Raw genomic sequence first — 17,857 nt, forward strand, 5'->3', positions numbered from 1 at the left:
GGCCGTGCGGTCTGGGCCCCTTCAGTCTGGAACCGCAAGACCGTTATGGTCGCAGGTTCGAATCCTGCCTCGGGCATGGATGTTTGTGATGTCCTTAGGTTAGTTAGGTTTAACTAGTTCTAAGTTCTAGGGGACTAATGACCTCAGCAGTTGAGTCCCATAGTGCTCAGAGCCATTTGAACCATTTTTTTGTTCATCTTCAGCTTGCGACGTCGGCATGTATACCTGAACTCTCGTTGTCGGTGTTTGTCTGCTGTCGATTCTGATTAGAACAACCCGGTCACTGAACTGTTCACAGTAACACACCCTCTGCCCTACATTCCTATTCATAACGAATCCTACACCTGTTATACCATTTTCTGCTGCCGTTGATATTACCCGATACTCATCTGACCAGAAATCCTGGTCTTCCTTCCGCCTCACTTCACTGACCCCTACTATATCTAGATTGAGCCTTTGCATTTCCCTTTTCAAATTTTCTAGTTTCCCTACCACGTTCAAGCTTCTGACATTCCATGCCCCGACTCGTAGAACGTAATCCTTTTGTTGATTATTCAATCTTTTTCTCATGGTAATCTCCCCTTTGGCAGTCCCCTCCCGGAGATCCGAATGGGGGACTATTCTGGAATCTTTTGCCAATGGAGGGATCATCATGGCACTTCTTCAATTACAGGCCACATGTCCCGTGGATACACTGTTATATTCAGCTTATCTCCTTTTCTGAAGTTAGTCCTCTTTTTAACTACATTTAACATGGAATTGAGTGCTTTCGTTATGTAATCTGTTTTCTCACTAGGAGTATTGAGTTTGGCAATGTTAGCATCGTTAAAGACATTTCTATAGTCAACAGACCAAGCTTTAAATTTTTCATTAAATCTAGATCTAATTTATTTAATCTCAAATAAATGCTTTTCAGCTTCCTTTTCTTCATCATATATTTTCCTTCTAAATGGGTAAATTTGATCTAAACTTACTATTTTTTTCTCTCTTGGTGGATGAGACTTTTCAATAATATCGTCTGTAAAAGTAATTTATATTTGGTACACTCTCTGGTCTTAATCTAGATTTTTCAAATACATCTGGATAAAGTTCAAACTCTTGTAATACAATGGCATTAATTAATTCTGATTTCCTTAATGTACTGTGTCCTTTAATACCAAGATTATTAGCTCTACCTTTAAGTTCACTTAAATTCAATTTTTCAACAGTTCTTGTGGGAAGAGGCAAATTATTTGAAATAATTAAGTTCATAAGATCGTGCTTTCTAAGTGCAGTACATCCTCATAAATTATTCCTTCTGCAATAATCATGAAGTTGAGCAACTGTAATCTCTCAGAGATACTTCCACTTTACTATGTTTAATTATAGAAAAAATTTCATTAGCTTTTGAAAAAAAATGGATGGTGGTGGTGGTGGTGAATGATTCTAAACAATTAAATTAATTGAATTATCTTTTCTAAATCACTTGTGTATTCGTCAATTACTCCTTCTGCAATAATCATGAAGTTGAGCGACTGTAAAATCCCTCAGAAAGGCTTCCAGGAAAAGAAAACCTTAGCTTTAAAAAATTTGAATTTTCATATTTAATGTGACTATTCGTCTATAAATGTTTTTTGAAATCACTTTTAACTATTTATTTTCCCCACTGACATGCTATTTTTCATTTTTGTCTATATTCTAGATGTAAGACTTAAGTAAAAAACAGCCAAGTCAGCTTGACAGTCAATACATTTTTTAAAATGTTTTAACTGATGTTGTTGTTGTTTGTAAAGAGAAAGAAAATCTTTCATATCCTTAAACATTGCCAAAGGTTTCTTATAATCTCATATAAACTGTTAAATACATTGTTTTTTGTTATTATATGCATTTTTTGTAGTCATTTTATGACATTCTTTACACATATAAGAACGCTTATCCTCGAGTATTTGTGTGAATAAAAGTTATCAATTGACTTCTCTTCTCCACATTTTTTACACTTCTTGTGTGCTTCCATTTACTGAGATAAAATTTTCATTAATAATTGAAATTTTTAGATAGATAAACTATTGACACTCTTAATTTTCCTTCTATCACTAATATTTCTACTGTGTGTTTCTTATTTCATTTATGAGTTTTTAGTACAATACAGATTTCATGAAATGGAAATTATTATCTTTAATGATACACTTTTAAGGAAATCGCAGATGGAATAATCAAGGTTCATCCTCTCAGCCAACAAAATTTTAATTTACTAATGTATTTTCATTCTATATAAATGGCAGTTATCGCATGTACAGAATCAACCATGTTGAACATTTTCGAATTCATTCAAGAGAAGAAGTATGAATTAAGTTTAGCAAGTTGGTTCAATGACATTTGGGTTGCTTTGTTTAATAAAAATGATATTTTGACCACAAATGACATTCTTTGATTCATTAACTATGGAATTGTAGGGTTCTTGAGTGAGAACCCTGGAAATATAAAACAAATTAAAAGACATTTAATTAATTATTTCCAAAATTATGGGCTCTTGTACAAAGAAATCAAACAAGATCATCCTCTTGCTTTTAGAGTACAAATACATCCAAAATGAAATAAAATCATTAGTTCCTCACAATTTAGTTCACAAGATGTGGATTTGTCTTCCAGTTCGATACTTCAAGGAACTCATGATTAGTTTATGCACCAAAGTTGCTAATGAAAGTAAAGATTATTATATAACAATTGAGGAAATATTAGTTGACTATCTTAATTACACAACATCTGCCAAAAAAGAGAAATCTCAAAAAATTATTGAACAACAAGCTACAGAATTAAAAGAAAGAGGAAAATAATGTCTACAATTAAAAGATGTAATATCTGATATAGTGGAGATGAAGAAAGAACAAATTATATACATTGCCACATCAGAGCAGTATGCCAAGAGAAAATATTTTAAAGTTGGTGGCGTATTACCTGAAAATCATCTTACAAAAAGATTATCAAGCTATGATAGTGGAAGACCTAAAGATGATAAAGTATTTTATGTTAGACAATATAATATATGTACTGATTACAAATTAATAGAGCCAATACTTAATATTTATTTTGGTGTACACAAAGTAGATAAAAGAAAAGAAATATACGATATACACTTCAACAATCTATCTTACTTCTTGAGAAATTATGTGACCAATCCAACAGTATTGTTGATGAAGTGAATTAAGAGAGAAAATATATTTATAATGAAATTTTAACTATGCTTGCTGTAGAATTAGAATTTACTAATTTATTTTAATTATATATAAATGGAGGCACATATTGATCTAAAGAATAATAAGCTCATTTATAACAAACAAAATATTTTGGCAATTATTGATAAAAAAATGAACCATGGTTTAAAGGTAAAGATGTTGATGAAATATTAGACTATAAAAATCTAGGGATGCTATTAAAAACATGTGGATGATGAATATAAACAAAGATTTGAAGATTTTACAGTCATCATAAAACAAGGCGTCCAGAATATTGATATGAAAACTAAAATTATTAAGAAATTAGAATTATATTGCCTAATATTAAAATAAAAAAAAGAAGCAGGAGTGTTCAGAAAATGGGTTGCACATGAAGTTTTACTAGCAATTTGCGAATATGATGAATATAGGATTAGAAAAGAAATGACTGATGCTTATAAATACCTAATGAAACATTTACGTGAAGTATGTGAATTGGATAGAAAACAAATCGAAAATTTGATGGAAACAGTTAATATGGCTTTTGATGAGCTAAACAAAAGAAACAGAGGAACACATACAGTATTACCACATGTTGTTCCTCTAACAAACAATGAAATTATAAGACCAGCTTTTGTTGTTTTATGATTATATAATTTTAATTGAATCAGTAATTGTAAAAACAACATTAGTCCAAAAAAGTAAATTTTTCAGGAGAAGCAAAAAACTGTATGCAGGCTAAATAATGGACAGTAGGATAAATCCATTAATTTTAATATTGACTCTGTGTGTTGGGTAAGCTTTAATAATAAAACAAAGTACTTTAATTGTAATAACTTGCATGAACGATTTTTTTAAATTGTATAGACTTACGTTGTTATTGCAGGATGAACATATTGGACTGACATTTTAACACCAAAATTTGTTTATGTCATTAAAAATTACTTTATTGTATAAATTTAATATACAATATTACTTGTACATTGTCTAATATTGTTTTACAGAGAAATTGAAAAATATTGTTGATGTTTTCACTCGCTATATGGAAAGACTAAAGATATCGTGGCATTAGGAATTAAATTTCTTATTTCACCTAACAGGTTATTTTACACCAAAAATGTATTATGAATCATCTTCAGGAGTGTCCACAGAAGGCCACTCAGTCAATTCCAGATAAAAGGCTTTGTGCTCATCAGGGATATATTGCATTAATTCTCCCACATCTTTCAATTTTTTGACATTCGTTGCAACTTTTTTATTATATGCAATTTCTGCAGGCAACTTTGGTTCTGTCTGTAATGAATGTCACAATGAAAAGCAGTGTTTTACGAGACCATTAATATAATAGTAACAGTCAACTTCGCCTGGAAACATTTCACTGTGATGGAAGCTGATAAATGAGGACACTGTGAATTTCACTTTACTGCTTTTGTCCACATTCGTCCGATAACTGTCATCAGACAAACAGGATCACTTATAAAATTTGGGCCACCATTTTTTGTAACCCAAAATCTCTTCCGTGGTGACAAGCTTTGCATTAATATTTTGTTTTTTGGATGATGTCACTATACATTGAACATACTCATACAAAGAATATAATCTGTCTTTTCTTCTTATCACCTGCTTTATGGAAGCAAATGTACGATCACATGGTAAAAATGAATGGCCACACACAGGAAAATGCTGGAATACATCTTTGAATCTGCCAGAACTTACAAGGCAGTTCATTGCCGTAACCATTGTGTTGTTCTTATTTTGCGCAGGGAACCCATCCGAGAACAGGTGCAATTCAGTAACACTATCAGGTATCTCTGTGTTGATGTAATCAACCAAAATCGAGCATACTTCGATAGGTCCTTTGTGGGCAGTACCTTCATGGTACAGATATACCTCGGATTTGTTGCTCTTTAGGTTTGTAATACAGAATGCATTAACGTTAATTTGCCGTAAATAAAAAGCGTCCTGTACTGGGAGCTTAGGCAACTGCAGATTTTGCACATAATCGAAACGCAATGCTACCACATGCTCATTTTCTGCACACTTCTCCTTAACAGCATCCATCTTTAAATAAAATTTTTTGCTTCTTCTTTTATGTACCATGAGTTCGGCTACAGCCACACGCTTTGCAGTATCGTTCAATGATGGACTCTTAATCTTCACTGGAAGTGATTCACAAGACCAGCAAGTATCGATTTGCGGCCGTCCAAAGTGTAAGTTAAAACGCTCATTGAAAACCCTTAAATAAATTCCATATGACACTGCCATTTCTTACAATAATAACATAAGTCCTGTACTCACCTTGTTACTGCAAAGAACACGAAAAACTGTATGCCTGTAAAAGCATTAGTATGTGTAGGACAAGTATGATTTTTGCATATATGCTGTATCTACGTATCCTGAAGGCTTCTCTGCATATATCAAATTTTTGTCAAAAGGTGGACATGTGTTGTTTTTACCATTACCGATTCAATTATGAATACTACATCATCTGAGCACAATTAAAAAATGTACAAAGACAAATGGATATAATCAGATGTATGCACCAAAACAGCGAATAAATTTTAAAAATTGATTATGCGCCAATTCAAAAAATTATATCAACATATGAAAGAAAATTTGAGAATTGTTTGCTATCGAATTTATTTTAACACTTCAGATAACTATACACAAGAAGAATTAATTGACAATATAATGAATCTTCTTCATCAAATTGAATTAATGTATGTCAGTGCTGTTTTTTAAAGTATTTATAAACAATACAAATTTCATCTCCATTGAAATAGTATAAATAATTCACACTTTCATCAGTTAATTGATTTATGAATGTAGAGATTATATCTTCTTCATCACGATCACAAAACATACAGATAGAAAGAATGAAAGTGTCAGTTTCGTCATTCTTACTACTTGGTACATTTACACAGAAATTTTTTTTAATAGATTTGTCTACAACCGACTATTACTTTATCTTTATTTACCCAACTATTGTGTGAATTATCAAAACCCAACCATTTAACATAAACTTTATCTCCTTTCTTTCTCAGAACTTTTTCAACTAAGTATGCATCTGGATATTTTGTTTTCTGTAGTTCTTGTCCATAAAAATTTCCTTTTATATATTTTAATTTGTATGTAATTGGTTTAGAAAGAATAACACCTTCAATTTCAAAAATTTCTGTTGACCAATTAGCTGTATATCCTTTTTAAAAAGACCTTTAAGTTTACTAATTCTTATTTTATCACCTTCAAAAATTAAGCGTCTTCATTATATATAATGTTACTTCTTTTTTTCTCGCTAACTTCTATTGGTTTCATTTTTATAGTTCGATGAACTGTGTTATTATATTTGTCAACAAGTTTCGAAACTAGGTCGATCCATTTATAATTTCCTTGTAAAGCAAATTTCTTCCACATCTTTTCTTTAAGTGTTCTGTTAAAACGTTCAACAGATGCTTTTAATTCTGAAAAAGTTGAATAATGTTTCATGCTGTATTTCTTCATCAATTCTTGAAAATCTTTGTTATAAAATCCTTTACCATTAACAGTTTGTAAATTTTTTCGCTGTCTAAGTATGAAAATTTTTCGAATGCATCAGCCACATTCTTACCTATTTTATCTTTCACTGGAACAACGCAAGCAAATTTCGAAATGACATCAATAACAGTCAATAAATATTTATATATGTTGTTTATTTTTGAAATTCCTTTTAATTTGTCCGAATCCATTTCAACTAGATCAGCTTGCCATAAATCGTCGATACCAAGAAAAACCACACGGCTTCTTTTAAAATTTTTCTTATTGGCTTATGTAATTAATGTATTAATGATTTATTCACGAATAAAAAGGTTGCCATATCCTACAAATTTTTTTGACAAATTTACTTTTCTTCTTTTTACAAATTGTACAAAGACCTTCAATTCTTTTTCTTCCATGTTTTGTTGTTACTCTGTGTGGATGATATGTATCAGTAAATGTTTTCACTTCAAGCAATAAATGTGATAATTATGTGAAGTGTGGTTGTCCTTTTATATATAGATAAAAATTATTTATCTTATAAGTTATTTCACCGAATACAATTATGATCACATCAGCTGGAACTGTTTTAACACAATCTTACAGTTAGAAAAATTAATTTGTGTGCCTTTATGGATTGATTATTATTATTTGTTTGGTATAGTTTATCAGTGACACTTACTGTTATATCAAAATCATCAAAATTTAAGCTTCAATTTACATTCTTACCGACAGCAATAATTCTTTTAAGCATGAAATCGTACTGAAAATTCTACATTTTTTGCTCGCCTCCTGTCATAAAAGTAAATTCAATTAATTGTTTATCGTATACTTTATCTTTAAGGTTACCTAACTGCTCTAAGTATGGAGTTAAATCTGTGGCTAGGTGGAATGAAAACTTTTTTTCTCCACGCCATCCTCAGTCATATAATGTTCCCTTCAGTGAGTGGGAATTTCTCAGTGCCCTTGCCGACTGTCTTGATACATTCCCTGGCCCAGACCATATCCATTCCCGAATCCTTAAACATGTCAGTGGATTCCCAGCACCACCTCCTTGCCATCTTCAACCACATCTGGAGCGATGGCGAATTCCCATCACAATGGCGGAAAGCATCATCTTTCCAGTGCTAATGCCTGGTACGGACCCTCTAAATGTGGATAGCTATCGTTCTATCAGCCTCAGCAACGTTCTGTGAAAGCTGCTCGAACGGTATTGTGAGCCAGTGGTTGTATTGGCTTCTTGAGTCAATTCAAAACAACTTCCATTCTTCTCGGAATGGATAAATACAGCTCCCGAATCTTTTTCATGCACATATAACAGGAATTTTCGTGTAGTATTCTGACAAGTTCAGGAAAAGATTGAGACGCATCATCCTGAGGCTGGGCTGCCTCTTCTAATATTATTTCATCTCTTAATTCATCTCTTAATGCCGTTTTGATGATTTGGGAACTAATCAACTCATCCTTAAGATTAAATAGATTCGTGGAGATCGTTAAATGAATCAGTCTTGTCACCTGTCGAGGCTGCTGTTCTGTTAGCATCATACAAGATGATCCCCCTACCGGAGAGTTTACTCTTCCTGGTCCAGCGCGGGCAGGTTCACATCTCGTGCTTGATCCCCCTACACCTCTGGTTGCAGAGGCGATTTTGCCCCACGGCTGGCACGCACAGAGTGTCCAACCAGATCCCGATCTCACACACAAAATGCATGGCGCTACGTTCTGCAGGGCATGGACTACTCCGCGGACTAGCAATGGATTAATGGTCGGAATGGACTTTACTTTCGTTCCACTTTGGTGGATAACTCACATATGTCCTCGTTACTTCAAACGTCATTCACGTTGAATCTGAATTATGCCCCATTGCTCTCTTTCAGATTATTTACGATTCTACAGTAGATATTACATTCTTGCAGGGAGTATTGTTTGCCACTTTTTCTCTCCCTGCGTTTCAGACCTTTTGTAATGTAGCATCTGAAGGTACGACGAATGCCGTTCTATTTCATCGTGAAGGTATTCCCGTCACCGACACATGTTCTGAATTCTGGCTCCGAGATTGGTTGTTGCCTTTTCTTAACCTACCCTGATTGTCCTTTATGCAACGCCTGGTGAGGGTCAATCGGTGTTACGTCCCTTTCAGCACTACCCTCATTTTAATTTTAGTCGTGATCTCCACGAATTCGTTCGTAAGCTGCGTTTGAGGGATGTTTCGGAACATGAATTTCAGACATTGGCGATATTCGAGTTTTTACTACGGTATCTAGTGACACCTAGACAAGTTTTTGTTTTGCCCAGTGTTTTTGTCATCAGATTCTTAGTCGACGTAAATCCGGCGCCTTTTACTAATCGTGTGCTGTTGCCACGACTCAATCGCGCCCGGCAATCCATGAAATATCGCCGTGTTCAGTGGATGCTCAACATTTCCCTTCACGTTGATGGATCCGTTGACGCCATGATTAGTACTGAGTGGGAATTTCACCTTCGCTCGGTCGCGCTTTACATATCCTTACTGAGATTGTGGTCGGAGCATTCAAATCCGTGAATCCGTAAAGTGCAGGTATGCTATTGTGCTGGAAAGAGAAAGACTCTCGGAACACTTATTAATTTTAGTATAAAGTTCTTTCTGAATTATGTGCACGAACAGGTGAGGTCCCTCTGAGGATTGCTAGCGTGGAATTAGTTGCTGCTAAGTAACAAGCAACACATGGAAAGGTTGAGGGTGAAGTCTAATCCACCGCATATTCTTAACAAGGAACTGACCTCTTTGTACCACCTACTTCGCTCTCTTATTACATCCTTCACCGCACATGATGGCTGTCAGTTGATAACTCAAGGCGAGGTGAGTCAAGCTTTCCACCAATACCATGCACAGTTTATACGCAGCGGATGAAACAGTGGGGGGCCCCTTCCGTTGCTACTTTTACGACTTTCCCTGAGATGGTTACACATGAGCAGAATGCCGAATTTTCAGATGATTTTCTGTAGCATCAAGTGTGTTGTTTTGTTGCTAATTCCCCGTCCCATAAATCCCTTGGTTCGGACAGCCTTCCGAAAGAATTTTATTTACAATTTCGGCATCTCTTGCATTGTACTTTATTTCCATTTGAAATGAGATTTGGCGAGGGAGGGCTGTGCTTGAGGGATTCAAGGCGAGGGAAAACTGTTTTCATTCCGAAGCATCATGGCTGTTTAACATCGGCTGATTTTCTTTCCCTCACGCTACTAACTTTTGAGTACAAGACTGTTGCATGGGCTGTAAACAGCACATGTCTTCATTGCTTGGTCGTGTGATAGGTAAATATCAACGTTGCCTACCTGGCCATACAATTTTGACTCTGGTGGCAGAATATAGGGACGTAGTTTTGTTGGCAAGTGAAAAAATTGCGACACCTCTGGACTATTTATATGGAAAGGCGTATGTGTAACTAAGTTACGAGATCTTGACGAAGCCGCACACGGAAGGAGGCTTGCCTTCCTGTGTCTGACACACGATACTGCTTTACCCGTACACTGTGTGCTATCACTCCGCAACTCTTCACTCTTTTGCAGCCAGTGAGTCTTGCATTCATTTCAAATTGCGTCACGTTAATTTTATAGTGCGTTGAGCTACCTTGTGGACGACATGCGACATGTGGTCGCAACACAATTCCTGATTGCTCCTGAGGATGGGGTGGTTTGCCCCAATCATGTTGAACTTTTAGCACGTCGTGTTAGTTGGAAGGTTGTATGGACCAACATCAGTCTCTCGATTCACATGATAACCCTACTGAAGTGGCTTGCTCTTGGTAGAGAGTAATTATCAACTTATTACCTACTAATAGAGGTCTACACTGCCTTGGACCTAACGACACGGCTAAGTTTTGCCGATGTGGCTCCTCGGACACGCTTCCGCATGGAATTACCTGCAGTGGTCACCTGGCGAACAGGCTCTGACTGCGGCATCAACTTCCTTTCCCAGCCAAGACTTCTGCAAGTTCTTTCGAAAGCCGAAAACTAATTGTGTGTTGAAGGTTAATCGCTCAGGTCGTTGTTCCTGGTGTATGTACCTATGTAATGTTGTGTGTGTGTGTGTGTGTGTGTGTGTGTGTGTGTGTGACTTTTCGACGTTTCGGCAGTACATGCTTACCGCAATCTGGGACGCCCCATTATCACAACAATTTTGCTAACTCGCTAAATCTTACCTGCACCAGACAGGTTGTCAGCGGATGTATCTGTCCCTTTCTGGGTATATAACCCTTATCATTTCTCTTTTCAGTCTCTGGAAAGCTGTTTCGCTGCTTGTACAATTGCGTTATATATGAAGGGAAAATGCGGTGATGCATGTGACTTTTAACCTACAGGTTTCCACAGAAGTGGAGACATCGGTTCCTTTCAGATCACAAAATAAGCAGCTGTCTGTCATGCTGATCGTAGGTTGTGTTCTAAAAATTAACAGAATAGACGCAGATGTGAGGACACTTTCTGCAGGACCTGACCATCATTTTGCAGGACAATGCTCAAGTACGTACAATGCAAGCTGTTACTGATTTGTTTGACTGATGGGGCTGCTAAGTGCTATACCTCCTACTGCACTCCCCTGACTTACGCTCTCGTGAATTCAACTCCATTTCTAAACTGAAGGAAACACTTAACGGAATTCGCTTCAGAGCTGCTACAAATTCTTCGGGCAATAGACCGCACCGCTCGAACCGTCATTCAGTCCCGTGTCCGGCCATCCTGATTTAGGTTTTCCGTGATTTCCCTAAATCGCTCCAGGCAAATGCCGGAATGGTTCCTTTGAAAGGACACGGCCGACCTCCTCCCCCATCCTTCCTTAATACGATGAGACCGATGGCCTCGCTGTTTGGTCTCTTCCCCCAAACAATCCAATCCAATGGAACCGTCAACGCAACTGGCACTGCTATGAGTATCCCACGACATCCACATGTCTGGCAACGGGTTGTACACAATGCTGGTGACTGCTTTGAAGGTCAGTAAAACTTTGAAACACGTATCTGTTTTGTTCGAGCTGTAAATAAATAGTTGCCTCTATTAAAGTTCCCGCCCTCACAATTAATGTTAAACTTTCAAACCGCTGTAGAAATAACACCACTGGCCAGAATGACGTCAAATTGCAACAGAATATTATCGGAGAAGGGGGAAAACGTATGAGAGAAGAAAAATAAATAGTTACAAAACGTAGCAATAGATGGCGCTGTGAGCATCATAATTTAATAGTGGTCGACTACAAATGAGAAATGAGTCATACAACAATGCCTAAGGCGTACGTTTGACATTAAACAAACTGTACTACTCAGGTGCATGGATGTACGTGTGTGGTACTGTTAGCTACATACGCCCATGCACCACGGCCAGGTCATACGGGAAAAGTCGGTTTTTAATTGTCCTGAGGCCAAAAAGTGCATAAAAAGCATAAATAAAAATCAAATTGGATTATTAATTTCCGTGTGACTGGCGGTAAACATGTTGAATATGCTGTTTTCTACAACAAGTTGAAATCGAGAAGCAGCATGTTCCACAACTGATCGAAATGTTTCCTGGGTCACGTTCAGTAGGTGTTGCGCAATGCGTGCCTTCAATGCTACTAAGTATGCAGTCGAAACACTGAATACAACATCTTTCAGATACATCCACAGCCAGAAGTCACACGGATTAAGATCAGGTGATCGAGACGGCCAGGCTGTAGGGAAATGGCGGCTGATAATTCTAGCATTTCCGAAATGGCGCTTCAGCAGCTGCTTAACTTGATTTGCAATGTGCGGAGGTGCGTCATCTTGCATAAATAAATTTCCATGCACACGTACACACTGAAACTTCCTGTCAGATTAAAACTGTGTGCCGGACTGAGACTTGAACTCGAGACCTTTGCCTTTCGCGGGCAATTGCTCTACCAGCTAAGCTACCCAAGCACGACTCACGCCCCGTCCTCACAGCTTTATTTCTGCCAGTACCTCGTCTTCTAGCTTCCAAACTTTACAGAAGCTCTTCTGCGAACCTGCAGAACTAGCACTCCTGAATGAAAGGATATTGCTGAGACATGGCTTAGCCACAGCCTGAGGAATGTTTCCAGAATGACATTTTTCACTCTGCAGCGCAGAGTGCGCTGGTATAAAACTTCCTGCAGATTAAAACTGCTCACGAAAGGCAAAGTTCCCGAGTTCGAGTCTCGGCCCGGCACACAGTTTTAATCTGCCAGGAAGTTTCATATCATTCACACTCCACTGCAGAGTGAAAATCTCATTGTGGACACATACACACTGTTGGAGAGCTGGAATGACGTGGTTGCGCAAAAGACACTCCTAGCGCTTACCAGTGGCGGCACAGGTAACAGGAAGGGAAGCACCTGTCTCTTCGAAAAAATATGGCTCTATGATAAATGATGGCTAAACCCGCCCTGCACAGTGACATTTTCAGGATAAAGTGGTACTGGTTGACTTGTTTGTGGATTTTCCGATGCTCATACTCGACGATTCTGTGTATTGAAATATCTTGTCAGATGGAAGTGGGCTTCGTCTGTGAATAAAATCTTCCACGGTCAATCATTGTTTATTTCCATGAGAGCAAGAAATTCTAAAGCAAAGGTCTCTCTCATTGGCAGGTCAACAAGAAGCAACCAGTGCACATGGGTAATTTTGAATGGATTGCCAAGAAGGATGTTTCGTAGGATTTTCGCACTGTGCTCACGGTTATTTCCAATGTACGGGCAATTCTCCGTGCACTACACGTTTGCTCGCCACCACTCGTCTCCTCCGGCATTGCTGTGGCCACTGCTTCCACTGCTTCAATTCGTTCCGTCCCTCTACCAGGTTGCACACCAAAATAAGCAGTCTTCTAGAAGTCCCGAATCATTTTCTCCGGACCCGCGTCAGTCAAAGGACCAATGACTCTTTTCCAACCCTTCAGGCAGTGATCATTCTTGTAATACTGCTTCACAGGAGGGCGCCATACAGCATTGAGAAAGTCAATGCGAACGTCGCAGACGCGACAGAACGAAAAGCCGTGTACGTGTCGTGTTTATACCAACTTCAGTGGGTCGTGCGCACGACTTTTCGTATTCTGACACATAGAGCGCCATCTATTGTTCAATTTTCATATTATTTTTTTTCTTCTGCCATACGTTTTCTCCTTTTCCGTTGCAATTTGACCTGATTGTGATCATTGGTCTTATTTCTACGGTGTTTTCAAAGTTTAACTGTAATGATAATCACCCTGTAGTTCGCTGATGATGCGTGTTTCCAACGTTATTCCAAATGCATCGAGGTTTCAGAAGATCATTGCACGAAAAGTGCAAGACATAACAGAGAACAGAACTGTATCAGTGGTTAGAACATATCTCTTGTGATGCGGCGAACACCAGTACATGCTTCCAGTTGACTCAAGCCACTGCTGACCAGGAAGGCGCCACGACAGCTGACCTCTTTTCAAGTCCGTTCATTGGATTGTCTGTTTGCAGGCGCGAAGTAATCAGACGCGGCAAATCAGAGAGGAAGGTTTGTCTACGCCTGACACGCCTATCTCCTTGTAGGGGGCTCTGCGACTACGCCACCGAGGGTGCTGTGACCAGAAATTCGGGCAGCTGATCTGTCTCCTGACATACGTCATTTCCAAAAAAAAAAAAAAAAAAAAAAAAAAAAAAAAAAAAAAAAAAAAAAACCTTCCCCGGCCACGACGTCATACCCCCCCCTCTGCCCCACCAAGTTTGAAATGTCTGGAGCTGCAATGTAATTTCCCACTGCACAACCACTCTGCCGCTCGGAAACATGTCCACACGGCTTATTACGTGACTGTGAAGTGCTCTCTCGCGCTACCGCGCACGGTTGTGGCAGGTATTTCTGAAGCCGGTGCCCAATCGTTCGGCGGTTTGGGGCTCGGCGGGAGAGGCCCCTGAGGACTAGAATGTCCTCGTACTGCTTTCGCGACCCGCAGAGCCCGCTCAGTGGCTGCACCAGGGTGCTGCCAATCTGTCTGTCTGTCGGAGCGGCGGCGCTAACGATGCAGACGTCGCCGCCGCCTGCGCGAGATTGCACAAAGGGACAGGCGCCCCGCGATTCGGCTGCGAAGAAGATTAAAGGCGCGCCGGTGGACCGGCAGGGTCGCACGCTCACCAGTTCGGCGCCGCAACTAATTAAATTACCGGAAACTGGGTGCGCCTAGTTGCAGTCGCGGCCGAAATCTGTCCCGCTCTCAGGCGCCGCTGGGTTGCACCAACCGCCGCACAGGATTGCCGTTTGTGGATTCCGTGTCCCCGCCGGTCCGGTGGCAACTCAAGAGAGAGACGCTGGCAGGACTTAGAAGGGCTAGCCTGTAACGGAACTGCACTGCCAACTTACTCACATCAAGCAAAGGTTTATATTTCTCTGTAAGTCCATCTTTCTACAGACAGTTGCAGGGCCTCGCTATTCAGTACAAAATGTCGAATCAAAACATCTTCAGCTGTCTAAATTTCCAGTTGCTATTTAATTTGAGCAACCAATTGCAGCGCTACTTTACACCATCTACAGGCCCTCTGACCGGTATGTAGGAAGAAACCCAACTCTGGGCCAGTTACAATAGGGGCCAGCATTCAGTGATTGCTATCCGTAGATCTTTGACTCTGTGATCCCTTCAGTCATCACTTACGAACTGTTCTCCAAGTTCATCACGGAGAGATATGTTGTCAAGGCGACGCTACCTTTTTCCCTACTCGGTAATGACAGCATGATAGCAAGGGGAACAATGAAAAAAAAAAAAAGAAGAAAAGCAGCAGGAAACCACTGGAAACCATTTCGAGGAAGTATAAATGTCCTGTGACTATACCACATAAAGTGGAATTAGCCGACGTTAAATTGGATGTTGCAATGAAAGAGCTTCCTGTGGAGGACTATAATATTCTGGATTTGGACATAACGCAACGGGATTTTTAATAACATGGAGATGTCCGACTACGTAATATCAATCCACGACTTCTGCATGGAGGAACACTAAGGATATGGTTGGTTGGTTGATTTGGGGGTAGGGAAGCAAACAGCAAGGTCATCGGTCCCATCGTATTAGGGAAATCACGAAAACCGGAAATCAATTTGGCCGAACGCGGGTTTGAAACCTCATCCTCACGATTGCGAGTCCAGTGTCCTAACCACTGCGCCATCTCTCTCGGTACTAAACATATGTACTAAATTTGTGTGTCAAATCACAGTAGACGTGCACAAAGTTATCGGTAATCACCGATAGCGTGTTCGGAAAACAACTTGCACGTTTTCAGCCGCGCAGGATTAGCCGAGAGGTCTAGGCTCTGTAGTCATGGACTGTGCGGCTGGTCCCGGCCGAGGTTTGAGTCCTCCCTCGGGCAAGGGTGTGTGTGTTTCTCCTTAGGATAATTTAAGTCAAGTAGTGTGTAACCTTAGGGACTGATGACCTAAGCAGTTAAGTCCCATAACATTTAACACACATTTGAACCTCCTTTTGCACGTTTTCCTTCATAGTATTACCAGGCTGGACGCTATGTCATCCAACTACAGAACGGAACGTTTGTTTCTCCCTGTGCAAGACTGTTTAACTGTTTTAAACACTAACAAACAGTATTTACAGTGTGCCCCATTCTACTATGTGACAGTCATGTCCGTGTGGTTCAAAATGGTTCAAACGGCTCTGACCACTATGGGACTTAACTTTCGAGGTCATCAGTCCCCTAGAACTTAGAACTATTTAAACCTAACTAACCTGAGGACATCACACACATCCATGCCCGAGGCCGGATTCGAACCTGCGACCGTAGCGGTCGCGCGGTTCCAAACTGTAGCGCCTAGAACCGCTCGCCCCTCCCCCCCCCACCCGGCCAGCCATGTCCGTGTGGTGTCAGTTAACGAGTAATTCTAAGAGCAGCTGCTGTGGTGTTTAACAATGTTCTGCAGTTCGTCGAATGGGGTAATAAGCAAACGCGAAAATTTACTGGTATAGAAATGACTCTTCCTGACATTTAGAGAAAGAAAAGCTCATAAATTGGGTTCTGAATTCGTACAGTTAATTATCTAACTGTAAACCTCATGGAGATTCTTGACACTAACTCCAACAAGACGACATAATTATTATGCAGATGTGCTATGTCAAAGTAGAGGAAACATTTCTCTCAATCCAGGATGCTGTTCTCCACAACAATTTCAGATAGCGATTCGCTGTATTAGGACTGGTGCCCACAACAATGTTTACGCACTCAATCCTAAGAATAAGAGTAAATGTATCACATAAACTTAAGGAACTCTCCATTATAGAAATTAGGCGTTCAAGTGTGGTTATTGTAGGAAGCGTACGAAAAAGGAAATTAGATATGGAAGGGATCGAAGTAAAAAACACGGAAACTGGAATATAAGCCGAACACGACTGCCGTAAAGGAAGAAGGATATAAACTGCAATCGAAAAAAAAAAAACTGCTGTAGATGTTCAAGCAATTCTTAAACATTGCTTTAAACACAGTGTGTGGCGAAACCTGGCTAAGACTGGGGAATATAAAATGTCTGCATTTAATCTTAGCAGCACTGTTAAATAACCATATTTTGGAGTCCTGGCCGAATATAATAGAGTGGAGCATGTTTACATCATTCTCCCCCACTGGGTTCTGCGTGCAGAGGATGGTTACATTGTCTAAATTTGCTGGACTGGGTATTGTGCACCTGTCAACAGCCGCGCAGGATTAGCCGAGCGGTCTAGGGCGCTGCAGTCGTGGGCTGTGCGGCTGATCCCGGCGGAGGTTCGAGTCCTCCCTCGGGCATGGGTGTGTGTGTTTGTCCTTAGGATAATTTAGGTTACGTAGTGTGTAAGCTTAGGGACTGATGACCATAGCAGTTAAGTCCCATAAGATTTCACACACATTTGAACATTTTGAACCTGTCAACAGAACAACTGTTTGCAGAACTTAAAACGAACAGGATAACGATATTTAAAGGCTACTCATTTGAAAAAGTTGTAAATGTAAATTTCTGTAAGGAAATTGCAGAAGGAAGTGCAACAGAAGCGTTCGTACCTTACACCCAGAAATACATGTAGTGTTATAACAACACTGTTATGTAAGAACCAGGAGCTAAAATTAAAATCCCTGGATGGTCTCGTGTATAACTGCTCGTAGGAACAGAGTTAACTGTCAAAGTCATAAAAGAATAGGTTTATAGGAATTCGAAGCA

The sequence above is a fragment of the Schistocerca serialis genome, chromosome 2 (genome assembly GCF_023864345.2).
Source record: "Schistocerca serialis cubense isolate TAMUIC-IGC-003099 chromosome 2, iqSchSeri2.2, whole genome shotgun sequence".
In the NCBI taxonomy this organism is placed as follows: domain Eukaryota; kingdom Metazoa; phylum Arthropoda; class Insecta; order Orthoptera; family Acrididae; genus Schistocerca; species Schistocerca serialis.